The sequence below is a fragment of the Microtus oregoni genome, unplaced genomic scaffold (genome assembly GCF_018167655.1).
Source record: "Microtus oregoni isolate MIOR12 unplaced genomic scaffold, Mior012 000014F_ref0000157, whole genome shotgun sequence".
Lineage (NCBI taxonomy): Eukaryota > Metazoa > Chordata > Mammalia > Rodentia > Cricetidae > Microtus > Microtus oregoni.
In genome coordinates, this window is record NW_024543073.1 from 187,203 (window position 1) to 200,049 (window position 12,847).

Below are 12,847 nucleotides of genomic sequence, written 5' to 3' on the forward strand. Positions count from 1 at the left end.
TTTCCCTCCCCCTCCCCTGATCAAGTCCCCCTCCCTCAACAGCTCAACGAGCAATCAGGGTTCCCTGATGTGTGGGAAGTCCAAGGACCACCCACCTCCATCCAGGTCTAGTAAGGTGAGCATCCAAACTGCCTAGGCTCCCCCAAAGCCAGTATGTGCAGTAGGATCAGAAAAAAAAAATTTCCGCTTCCTCCCAGCCTCCCATTTCCCTCCCCCTCCTCCCACTTGTCCCCCATCCCCCTCTCCTCTCCCCCTCCCTCTCCAGTCTGAAGAGCAGTCAGGGTTCCCTGCCCTGTGAAAAGTCCAAAGTCCTCCCCCCTCCATCCTGGCAACATGAGCAAAGAAGTCAGGACCACAAGGGGTGCATCCACCCACGGAGACAGTGGGGCTGATCTATTGGGAGCTCACCAAGGCCAGCTGGACTGTGACTGAAAAAGCATGGGATAAATCTGGACTCTCTGAATATGGTGGACAATGAGGGCTGCTGAGAAGCCAAGGACAATGGCACTGGGTTTTGGACTGACTTTTTTTTTTTAAATTATTTATTATGTATACAATATTCTGCCTACACATATGCCTGCAGGCCAGAAGAGGGCACCAGACCTCATTACAGATGGTTGTGAGCCACCATGTGGTTGCCGGGAATTGAACTCAGGACCTTTGGAAGAGCAGTCAGTGCTCTTAACCACTGAGCCATCTCTCCAGCCCCGGCACTGGGTTTTGATCCTACTTCATGTTCTGGCTTTGTGGGAGCCTAACCAGTTTGGGTGTTCACCTTCCTAGACCAGGATGGAGCGGGGAGGACTTGAACATTTCTTAAGGAACCTATTACACTCTTCCCCAGTGACCGCAACAAATTTGTCTGTTTCTTGCATTAGGTTGAACTCTTCTGAATAAAAAATTGTGGGTGTTTTTATCTGTTGGTAACTTCTAACACTGCAAGTTAGCCGCAAATCTCAAACAGAGTAGAACAAATATCATTTGAAAGCTATCTGGGCAAAATGATGATGGTAATGATGATGGTGATGATGATGTATGCTTTGGCCTCTTTCTTTTGTTGTTTCTTCCTTTGCAGTACCAAGAATGAGACCGACCTTATGGATAACAGACAAGCATTCTACTGCTCAGCCACATCCCAGGTGCTTCAGGCATCTCTCTGAAGTGATGTCTTCCCTTCTACTCTAATGCTAGAAAATTGTAAAGCCAAAGTAATCTATCTCCACTCTGTTTGGTGGGTTTAGTAACAATCAACAACAACAAAAAAAATCTCTCCATCCCCACTCCACACCTGCACCTCTGAATTAAATCCCGACTTGATCCTTGTGGTTCTTTCCTATTTAGCCTAGAATCTACAGCTGTCTGATGACCATGCACGTCTTCTTTTCTACATCAAATGCTGGACAGCATGGAGAGGATCAGCATGTTTGTTAGCTACACAGTGAAATGCGCCAGGCTAGCACCAAGCTTGACGACAGCTTGACCTTACAGCTATGCGACCTGGAGGCTACTCTCATGGGTCTTTCTCAGGTGCAGGAAGCAAAACTTCCCTCTTCTGTTGTGGAATTCTCCAGAGCTTCATCAAGACAAATTTATCTCGATATTAGATGAAGCTACAACACACCTTTGGCATCCAAGGGCTACTCCCTGCCCCCTCCCCAGATGGTAGAAAGAGAAAAGTGAGAGTAGTTCTTTTTAAAAAATTGATTAATTAATTTTATTTACTTATTTGTTTTCATTTTATATCCCAACCATAGTTCTCCCACTCCTCCTCCTGCCCCCCCATCTCTCCCCAACCCATTCCCCATTCTTTACTCCCAAAGGGTAAATGCTCCCATGGGGAGTCAACAAAGCCTGGCTCATTAAGTTGAGGCAGGGCCAATCCCTCTCTCTCCTGCATTAAGGCTGAGCATGGCATCCCACACTAAGGAAGGGGCTCCAACAAGCCAGCTCATGCACAAGGGATCAGTCTTTGACCCCTCAGGTAGACCAAGCTACACAACTATCTCCCATATGCAGAGGGCCCAGGTGAGTCCTTTGGTGGCTCCACTGCTGTCGGTCATAAGTTCCCCTGATCTGGGTTAAGCTGTATTTGTAGATTTCTCCTCGTTGAGCTTGACCTTCCTTGCTCATATATTCCCTCCTCCCTCTTTTTGACTGAGTTCCTGGAGCTCAACCTGGTGCTCGGTTGTGGATCTCTGCAACTGGTTCCATCAGTAACTGGAAAAAGGTTCTATGATGACAGTTGGGGTATTCACCAGTGTGATTACAGGGGAAGGCCAGTTCAGGCACTCTCTCCACTATTGCTAGGAGTCTTAACTGGTATCATCCTTGTGGATTCCTGAAAATTCCCCTAGCACTAGGTTTCTCCCTATCCTCACAATGGCTCTCTCTATCAAGATAGCTCTTTCATTGCTCTCCCACTCTGTTCCTCCCCTAACCATCCTGTTCCTTCATATTCTCACCCCTCCATCGCTTCTCCTTTACAGTGCCCCTTACCCCCAGTTTACCCGGGAGATTCCTCCCAATTCCCCTTTTTAGGGTAATTCATGCATCCCTCTTAGGGTACTTTTTGTTACCTAGCTTCTCTGTAGCTGTGAATTGTAGCCTGGCTATCCTTTGTTTTACATCTAGTATTCAGTTACACTGAATCTGATAAAATACAAAGTGGGAAGTAGCCTTGAATGCAATGGCACAGGAGACCACTTGCTAACTATAATGCCAATAGCACAGACAGTGAGAGCAACAATCAATAAATGGGACTTCCTGAAACTGAGAAACGTCTGTAAGGCAAAGGATACAGTCAATAAGACAAAACAAGATCCTACAAAATGGGAGAAGATCTTTACCAACACCACACCTGAAAGCGGTCTGATTTCCAAAATATATAAAGAACTCAAGAAGCTAGATGCCACAATACAAAATAATCCAATTTAAAAATGAGATACAAAGTTAAACAGAGAATTCTCAACAGAAGAATCTTAAATGGCCAAAAGACATTTAAGGAATTGCTCAACATCCTTAATCATCAGGGAAATGCAAATCAAAATGACTCTGAGATACCACCTTACTCCTGTCAGAATGGCTAAGATAAAAAATTCAGAGGACAGGTTTATGTCGGAGATGTGGAGTCAGGGTAACATTCCTCCACTGCTTGTGGGAGTGTAAACTTGTACAGCAACTTTGGAAATTATTATGGGAGTTTCTCGGAAAATTGGGAATCAACCTTTCTCAAGATCCAGCAACACCACTCTTGGGCATATATCAAAGGATGCACAATCACACCACAAAGACACTTGCTCAACAATGTTCATAGGAACATTTTCATAACAGCCAGAACTTGGAAACAACCTAGATGTCCCTCAAGCAAAGAATGGATAAATAAAATGTGGTGCATTTACACAATGGAGTATTACTACTCAGCTGTAAAAAGCAGTGACATCATGAAAATTGGTGGCAAAGGGATGGTACTAGAAAGAAACATCCAGAGTGAGGTAACTCAGACTCAGAAAGATAAACATGGTGTGTACTCACTTATAAGTGTGTGAAAGACAAACATGGTGTGTACTCACTCATAAGTTGATGATAGACATAATGCCAAAGAGAGCCAGAGCAGTTCTTAAGAGATTGTAGGAGTCAGAGGAACAGGGAGTTGACTGTGAGACTTTGTCTCCTCTGAACATTAGAAGCTACATCTATAAGTGCTTGTCAACATAACTACCTACGCATGAACTGAGCAATATTGCTGATAGGCATGTTAATGCAGATGGGGGAAGGTTCATAAGTCCTCAACCCTACCCAAAGAACTATAGGCAGCTAAGGAATGATGAGAGCCGGAGAAATTGCCTTCCTCAGGAAAGAGCACAGGAATGGGTTATCCAATACCAAATGATCAGCCTTGGAAACACACAGGCAAGTAACGTTATATAAATGGAGCAAATCGTGTTTGTGTACATGCGTGTGCACACACGTGCACATACACTAAAAAACAATAGATAAAAAAAGGCTATGGATTTGAAACAGGGAATGTTTGAGGGGGAATATATGAGGGGCATTGAGGAAAGAAAGGGAATGGAAAATGACGTAATTCTATTAAAAATCTACTGCATTCCTTTCCAGACACAACAGGCAGACAAAAGGACCTGGGTCCTCAGGGGATGAGGGAAATGAGGAGTTGTGGACTAATGGAGGATTCCTCTACAGCTAGGAAGAGTACCAAGACACATTGCTTCTTAGCCTCACAACAGAGAAGCCCCTAGGGACTCAAATGTACCCCGCTTCTCTACCATTTTGACTTTGAAACTCGATAACTTCCTTGATTTTCTCCATAATTCCGTGTTTCTATAACCTGGCTATTGGCATCAGAATAAGTGCACATTTGGCCTCTGTTTCTCATTTTGTTTATAATCTATCTAGTGATATTTTGCTGAAGCATAATTGCTAGCATACTTTTGTCCATAGCCCATCTCCACAATTGCATTCCAAGGATGTGTGTTGACTGACTGTTACAAACAGCATTCTGGTAGGTGACAAAGTTAAGGGTTGCTCTGTGTGATACCGATGACAAGATTCTGTCATCCAAGAGTTGCAGACAATAGGAAAGCGAGGTGAACAGAGTTTAGGAATCCAGGTAAGCGGCACTCTGTTCTTCAGGACCACTGGCAGCCCTGACAGCAGCAGAGAGATCACACAGAAATGTTTAAAGCTGCTGACAGCAAGCGGCGTCTAAAAATAACTGGCAAAGCCTCAGTGTTAAATGTTGAGTTCAGACTACAAGATAGGGACGTTGCTTCACAACTGAACAAATGTCCTTTGTGTCCAGTTTGTCAAAGAAAACCTCCAGTTAATTTGTTAGCATTTTAATGTTCCCCAGAACACAGTTTGGAGAGTGGGGTGCCTACCCTGTATGTAGTAGTAGGCTCTTAATTAACGCTGTGCCTTCTACCCCCATGGGATTTCTAGACCTTTATACCATGACACCTGGCATTGATCCAACCACCTCTCCTCCACCTTGAATTCAGCCACTTTCCTTTTTTTTTTTTGCTCATGTCCAATCAGCACACCAACAGGCCTTTTGTTTTTATGAAGTACCCATGTTCTCACTGCCCAGACAGTCTTCCCAGTCTTTGTACTCCCTGTTCCCATCACATGTTCTGTTGTTTGGGGGTCCACGCTAAGAGTCTCCTGTCGGTTCTCTTCTGGATTTGCTGGCGTCATTAGCAGGTGCTCTGTAAGGTTTTTGTTTCTTCCCCTCCTTAATGCTCTGAATGGAAAGATCTGTTCTTTGAGTGTATCAGGTGATTCTAGATTTGTGGGTGTTGCCAATCAAGATTAATTATCATATATGGCCTCACATACAAATTATAAGATAATATTGATTTAAGGAAAAAATTTAAATTTTAAGGCAAAAGCTAGAATCCAAAAATTTAGTGTGAGCCAGGCAGTCTTGACTGTGAGTAAGCAAATTCAGGGTTTTAGCTCATGGTTTTGTAACAAGGGTACAACTGAATGTAACAAAACACCAAATAATATGGACTGTATGACTTATTTCTATACAGTTTAATGTATGTGAAACTAATTTAAACTATTAGATCTCAGCATATCAGTTATTATTGAAGAAAAGGCAATTACTAAGAAACGTCAAGGGAGTGTTTCAGGATGAGAAATTTTCTTCTCTAATGTTATGATTTTTAAAAATTTTAATGACTACAATTGTATACTTTACAGAAGTTCTTTGAGTTTTAAACCTTCAATTTGTCTATACATATATACACATATATGTGCTACACATTACAAATTGTAGATCATGACACTGCTCTTTAAATACACCTGTATCGGTTAGCAAATATAAAATGGGTGCATTAAAGAAACATCTTTCTTAGCAATTTGCCAATAAAAGATTAAAAGAGGACAAAAAAATAAGCTAAGGTGGAAAGAGGTATTGATCCTTTCCACCCCCGTAGACGTTAGCATATAGCAAGCACTCAACAGGTACTTATTGATTAGATAAATCTAATTAATCAGAACATCAGTGCCAAATGCATGAGAAAGTCAAGGTTTAAAGAAGATGAGCTGTAGGGTCAACAATACATTGAAGTCATTTTGCTGTTTCTCATTTGTCTGTACAGCATCCAAACTGACTTCTGCTTTAATAAACAATCTTGCTAATCTACTCATTTATGTTGATGCCTCTTTGGGTCTTGTGAGGTCAAACCCTCAGAGTTCCTTGTATTTATCATGGGCTTTGGGGTCATACTTGCTACATACTTGTTCCCCACTAAATGAGCTAGTGAAAACAAGATCACAGTTCGAGCCTGTCAACAACATCTACTGAGGCCTGTTGGGAATTAATCATATGTCATGCTGACAACGTCCAGTGAATGCCCATAGAAACACACTCTCATTCCAATGAGGATGATTAAAAGCTGGGCACATGAAGGAAAGAAAGGGGCTTTTTAAGTGGCAAGAACTTCAAGAGAACACTTAGGAGAGTGGAAATAGTGAGCTGTTTTCTGCTACTTCATTCTTTTCTAGATCCTGGTTTTTTTTTTTTGTCTCAGTTTACCCCTCTCTCCACTTCCACCTGAATATTCCTGGTACCTTGATTGAAATTACCTTTGGATTTGTAGTCAGCTGTTGTAAGCAGTTAAAGGCATTATGCTGCATCTGAATAGAGCTCACAACAGAATCAAGTAACTATCATGGCCCAGGTACTACAGCTGACATCAAGGGGATGGGAAGGCGAGGTATCGCGTCCTTGAGTGCTGGCAGTGCCTCGTGTCTAGAGCACTCAGGAGTGAGAATGATGACTGTGGCACCGATGGCGCATTCCTCTCACTATTTCCTATATCTTACTCATGTTAAAATTCAAATACTCTTTGTGGTTGATTCCATTACTGTCTGTAGTCTACCTATTAGCAAACCAAGGCCGGAAATGCACAGAGACCTGACTTAGGTCACATAGTCAATGAGTCGTAGGTTCACTGCTATCCGACTGCAAGTTCATATATTAAACCGCCCTGTGGTTTCCTCTTCCTCATCTTCAGCTCAGAACAGTCCAAATGCTCAAGATAAGATGGCTTGTATGTAGCTCTCTGAACTACTTTTGGCATTTAGAATGGCCCAGAAAAAGACCTTGTCAGTGAAAGAGTGGCAGGAAAGAGGTGTATGATTATTGATATATATGTTGCTCACACTTGCTGAGCATGGCCAACAAGTTCAGGAGAATTCTGGAAGTGTCTTCTAGAAGAGCTTCAAATCAGTTCTCTGGACACCATCTGCAAGAAGGATTGGGAACCCTGTCACCTTTGAAAAACAACAGAACAAAACCTGGACGTTGTCCTTGTTCTTGTCCCCTGGGTTAAGGGAATTCTGACCATCCTCAGAGCTGGAAAGTCTAGGGAAGATACCAGATTGATAAGGTCTAAGGCAAAATGCCACTGAGAACACAGTGCAGAAATCGAGCTCATACCCTGGAATGGACAGAAGCTATACTTTTTATTTGATACCCTGCTCTAAACCTACCCACCACAACATTCTCCCAGAAAGCACTATGTCCAGTATAAAGGGAACCAGTATGTGACAAAGGTGGCTTACCCTGTATGATATAGCAAGTTTTATTGTCAGACTATCTTTGGATCACCAGCCCCCAAATAATGACTTGGAGACTTACTAATTATGAAGTCTTGGCTTTAGCTTAGGCTTGTTCTCAACACGCTCTTACATTAAGCTGACCTGATTCCATTCATCTACATTTTGCCATGTCTTCTTTTTAAAGCTGTCATTTATTCTGTGTGCCTGACTTGTTCTGCATCTCACTGGCATCTCCATGTGCCTGGATTCATCTACTCTTTCTCATTCTTCTCAGAAATCCCTCTCCTGCCTTTCTGTCGGTCATTCAGCTTTTTACCAAATCAATCAGAAGGCATCTGGGCAAAGACACATCTTCACAGTACACAAAAAGATTATCCCCCAACAGTGGGACTTAATTCTTTTATCAGATAAGTCACCAAATAGGACTTGGGAATGTCCATAGCATTCATTAGGACAGAGAAGGCTTTTGTGATTTGGTTTGCACTTTCCTAGTCCTGACATTATTTGCTTCTGCTCCCTTCTCACCTTTACAGCTGCTCTGCTGTGTTACTGGGGAGATGGAACCTGCAGACTGTATTGCACAATGTGTTTATGTTGGCCAGCTTCCCAATGGACTCAAATGGTTGAAGGCATTAACTACAGATTGAAGACCCAGAAATGGAAAAGGTATTTCTATGGTATCTCTGTGTCCTAGGTGATGGAAATTATCTCGACTGCTGTCACGGACTGTTCTGCCATCATCCTCTGTAGGGTGCAGCCTCTCCCAAGACCCCTACCTGAAGGTGAAGAGTTCAGCATTTGGTGAGCATAACACGCTTGCCTTCTGGGGTCTATTTCTCCGCTGAGCTGTAGAACATGAGCAGTTTCTTGACAGTGGCTCCAGTCAGTGTCTTTGATCAGATCCCCATGGCTGCAGTTTCTAATGGGTGACCCTTACCCGTGGTCTCGTGTCACACTTGCTCCTCCAGCCTCTGCTCTCTTTGCATGAAAGCACTCTCTGGAAGTCACTAATTTCTAGGCCGACTTCTTATTTCCAGTTTTGATTAGAGATCTTCTCCAGGTGCAATGTCACCTTGAGTCAAATCTTCCTTGCTTCCTCCCCACCTCCTACCCTCCTTCCCTCTCTCTTCTTCCCCCACCCTCTTGTCCTTCCTCTCTTCCTTCTATTCTTTCTTTCCCCCCCTCTTTCCCTCTTTTATTTTCCTTTTGCTCATTTGTTTGTTTCTTTGTGAAGAAGGTAGATTATCATCTCACTGTGTAGCCCTGGCTAACCTAGGATTTGTTATCGATGCATACAATGAAAAGATGAAAATAAACTACTGAGATATTGAAGGAAATAATTTTGATATGTTTAAAGATTTCAGAGATATTTGAGATTCAAAGAAGAAATTGTTAGGCACATGGTAGCCAATGTGATTTCCAGTTATCAGAACAAATGGAAATCAAGACAAAGATGAAGAAGGGAACTGTGTAAGAGCTTGGGGACTGTGTGGTGTTTCTTCATGAACATGGTATAAACTGGATGTCTGAAGATTGTGAAGTTTAGACCGAAAGGTCATAATGTCTGAGTTACAAAATGGGTCCATATCTATACCAAGGCATTCAGATTTACGTTGCAGAATTATTTAAAAATTTCAAGCAAGGAAATTCAATGCACATAAAAATTTCTGAAAGCTGCAATGTGCCATTCTGTAAGAAAAACACAATTTTTTATGATCTCTTAATGTCAAGATTTTGTTTATTTTGTTACAAAACCCAACTCACTATAATACTTCATCTTGTTAAAAACAACTTTCATTGGCAACCAATGCTTCACTGTGAATGTTTTGAGGAAGGCTAATTGGATAATGCCCTCTGGAATTATGCTGCTCCACTACAGTAAACATGAGACACCTTTTGTTTTCTTTCTAACCACCAGTGCCTTGTCTTCTAATGTCAGAGGTGTGCTCCCCCGCCCCAGGTACCAGATGGCTTCAGTGACAGTTGCCTAAGACTTGGCAGTAATCCAGCTGAGGGACTACAGTTGTACAGAGAGCAGGAAACGCAGGGATGTGGGGGCAGATGTGAGCTCTGCAACAGTGTCACACTGGGATCCTTGCTAAGGCTGCCTTTTATCTCCAATGGCTAGAAGAAAAGCTGAGACTATTGCTCGTGCTGAGGGTAAGAGCAAATCATGATCATTTGGGCCTTCGACACCCAGAGAGGATGCTGCAACCTCTGCTTGAAAAGATTCTTTTAAGCAATTGTATTTCTTCTTTTTCCCTCTTGAGGTTTTATGTGGTCAATGCCTCAATGTATGTTATCAGAGAATTCAGAGGCTGACTCAAAGTTTCTGTACATTGCTCATATAGAGAGGTCACCCTACCTGGCTTCCAACATGTGCTGTTTTGGTTCCTACGTGGTTCTTTGGAGCATAGAATGCATCATTCCTCAGGTGGGTATCAAGAGGACTTCAAGGGAGGGAGGATGGTAGAACACAGGTGGTATAAAAGGGCAAAGGGGAGGAATGGGACAGGAAGGGTTAAATGAGGTAGGATATGGGAAGGCAGTGTAGAGGAGGTGTGGAAAGGGAGAGATAGCTAACAATAAAGATACTGGTTTTGTTGCTGTTGTATTGTATTTTATGTGGGCAGTTTCCCTGTGTTGCCCAGAATGGCCTCAAACTCCTGAACTAAAATGGTCCTTCTCTGAAAGCCTCTCTTCTCACAGATCTCAGACACAGGTATATGCTGCCATTCCCCGCTTACTTTTGAGGCCTTTTGGTTTTCTGTTTCTGAAGCATGGCTTGAATATGGGGGTCATGGTGAGGGTTTCTGGGTGCTGTTCCTTTGGAGAATGAGTTTCCCTATGTATCTTTGATGGGCTTTGAACTCAAGATCTTCTTGTCTGGTGTACTGAGAGGATAAGTGGGCACCACCCACCATGCCCTGCTTCTTGGACACATTTCTTTCTGGTTACCCCACTTGTGCTTGCTTCATCCAGATCTGTAGCTTTATGCTTGGCACCAAATTTGAAAAAGAAAAAGAATTTTTTTCACCAAGTATTAGAGTAGTTTTCTAAGCCTGCCCTGCCCTTGTCTTCCTTCAGAGACCTCAGGGTGTCAATGAAGAACCTTTTGTTGTAGAATCAGACTGTTTTCTGCCAGTGTGGAATGTGGTCCACACTGATTGCTCTGTCTCCATTCTGTTGTTGAGATTCTTATTTCAACCATTGTGCTTTTCCGGTTGAGCCCTTGCATTTCTTTCTTCATGTTCTCTCTTTCTTTATTGAGACAGTCTCTTTGTAAGGTGTCTGCTCTTTTCCGTTTGTCTCTGGCATCTCCATGGAAGTGCTTATGTGATGGATACTGCCAATCACAAAAGGTGGCATGAAAGATGACAGCAGGAACTACAGATACAGGTCAGTAGGTAGACTGCGTATCTGACATGCAGAAGTTCCTGGGTTCGATTCCCAGTGCTACATAAAGTAGACGTGGTGGTGTTTCTCTGCAATCCTAGTTTTCAGGAGGTACAGACAGGGGAAATAATCCAGGTATGGTAGCACACAGCATTAATACAAGCACTTGGGAGGCAGAGGCCGGAGGATCTCTGAGTATTTCAGGATAGCCAGTTAGGACTACATACAACAACATCTTAGCCAAAGAATTCTAGCATCTATGTCTTCTAAATGTTGACATCCACTGTCTTTTCATTCTGTTTCAGATGCTTTTGGTTCTTGTACAACAAGTGATTTTCATTTGAAACTTGGAAATTTGGGGTGTTAAGTTTTCATTTTCTAGCTTTCTTCCTTCCTTCCCTCCCTCTCTCTATCTCTCCTTCCCTCCTTCCATCTCTCCATCCCTCCTTTCCTATTTTGATCCCTCCCTCCCTCCCTCCCTCCCTCCCTCCCTCCCTCCCTCCCTCCCTTCCTCCCGCCTTTCCTTTATGTAGTTCAGACTGGACCAGAACTCATTATGTATTTATGACCTTGAAACTCCTTATCCACTTGCTGGGGTTAGAGATATGTGCCAGCACACACCTATAAGAACTTTTAGCATTTATATACTCAAAATCTTTGCACTTCCTCCCTTAAAAACTGAAAAAAAAGTTCTTCCTGTTCACATATGAGCCAAATATTGTCCAGGTTCTTTACATTTTCAGTGATGCCATTTCTTTCCCTTTCTGTGCTTCATCCACTTAAAAGAGGTGTGTTTAGTAATATCAGGGGAGAGGGATTTATGTTTGTTTGTTGACCTCTGGTTTCAGTGCAGGGATTCTTAGCCTCATTCAAAACCTGAAAATGTACACAAGTATCCTCGGTGCATTTAAAATGCTAATTCTGTCACTAGAAGTGCACCTTCCTCCTGCCACGAGTCAGCCCTGTCAGGTCCTTCCTGGAAGTGTGTCTGCTTTTTCTCTCAATTCCAGTTGAAGATGATGGGAAGGCCACATGTATGAACCATCAGTCTTGCTTCTCAACACCCCAAGAGTCAAGCTGAAAAGGCCATTATGATGGAGAAGGCTGCCTTGAGTTGGAGTGACAAAGAATATTTCTGAGGCGCCTTGCCAAGTCTCCTGTTATTCAGCATACTCTTCCAAGGTCAGAAATACAAGTTGACACTGTTGAAATATTAATGAAGTGATTTGCTTAAATCATTTTGATTCAGATTTAGGTAGGATTTGAAAGACAAACAAGGGTATATTGTAACTCTTTTAATTTATTCCCCCACCCTGCTTCTCAAGGGATAGTCTTTTCTAGGTTCTCTAGTGCTGGGCCAATGCCATTCTTTCAACTTATTTGGACACCAAGGTTCTATATGACAGTTCTTCTGATATAAATGAACCAGAGTAGTGTTGCTATCTTTGGACACCTGGTAGCAATTCTTTGGCAGTTGACATAGCACAGAACACAAGTCTTAAACTGCCTACCTCTACTTCTCTTCTCCTTTAGATTCCAAATCTTCAAAACCATAGACCAAAACAAAACAGCATGTGCTTTCTCTTTAATTACTTTTGTTCTGTTTTGTTTCTGAGACAGGGTTTTGCTGTGAAACAGTCCTGGCTGTGCTGGACAGAACTCACTCTGTAGACCAGGCTGGCCTTGAACAGCAATCCATCTGCCTCTGCCTCCTGAGTGCTGGAATTAAAGGCATGCATCATCACTGCCTGGCTCCCTCTCTTTAATTCTTGATGAAATGTGGTAAGAACTCTTTTTAATCAATTATATAAGAAATGGAAGCAAATTCAGAAAGGGGAGGCAAGAAGATCATGAGTTTGAC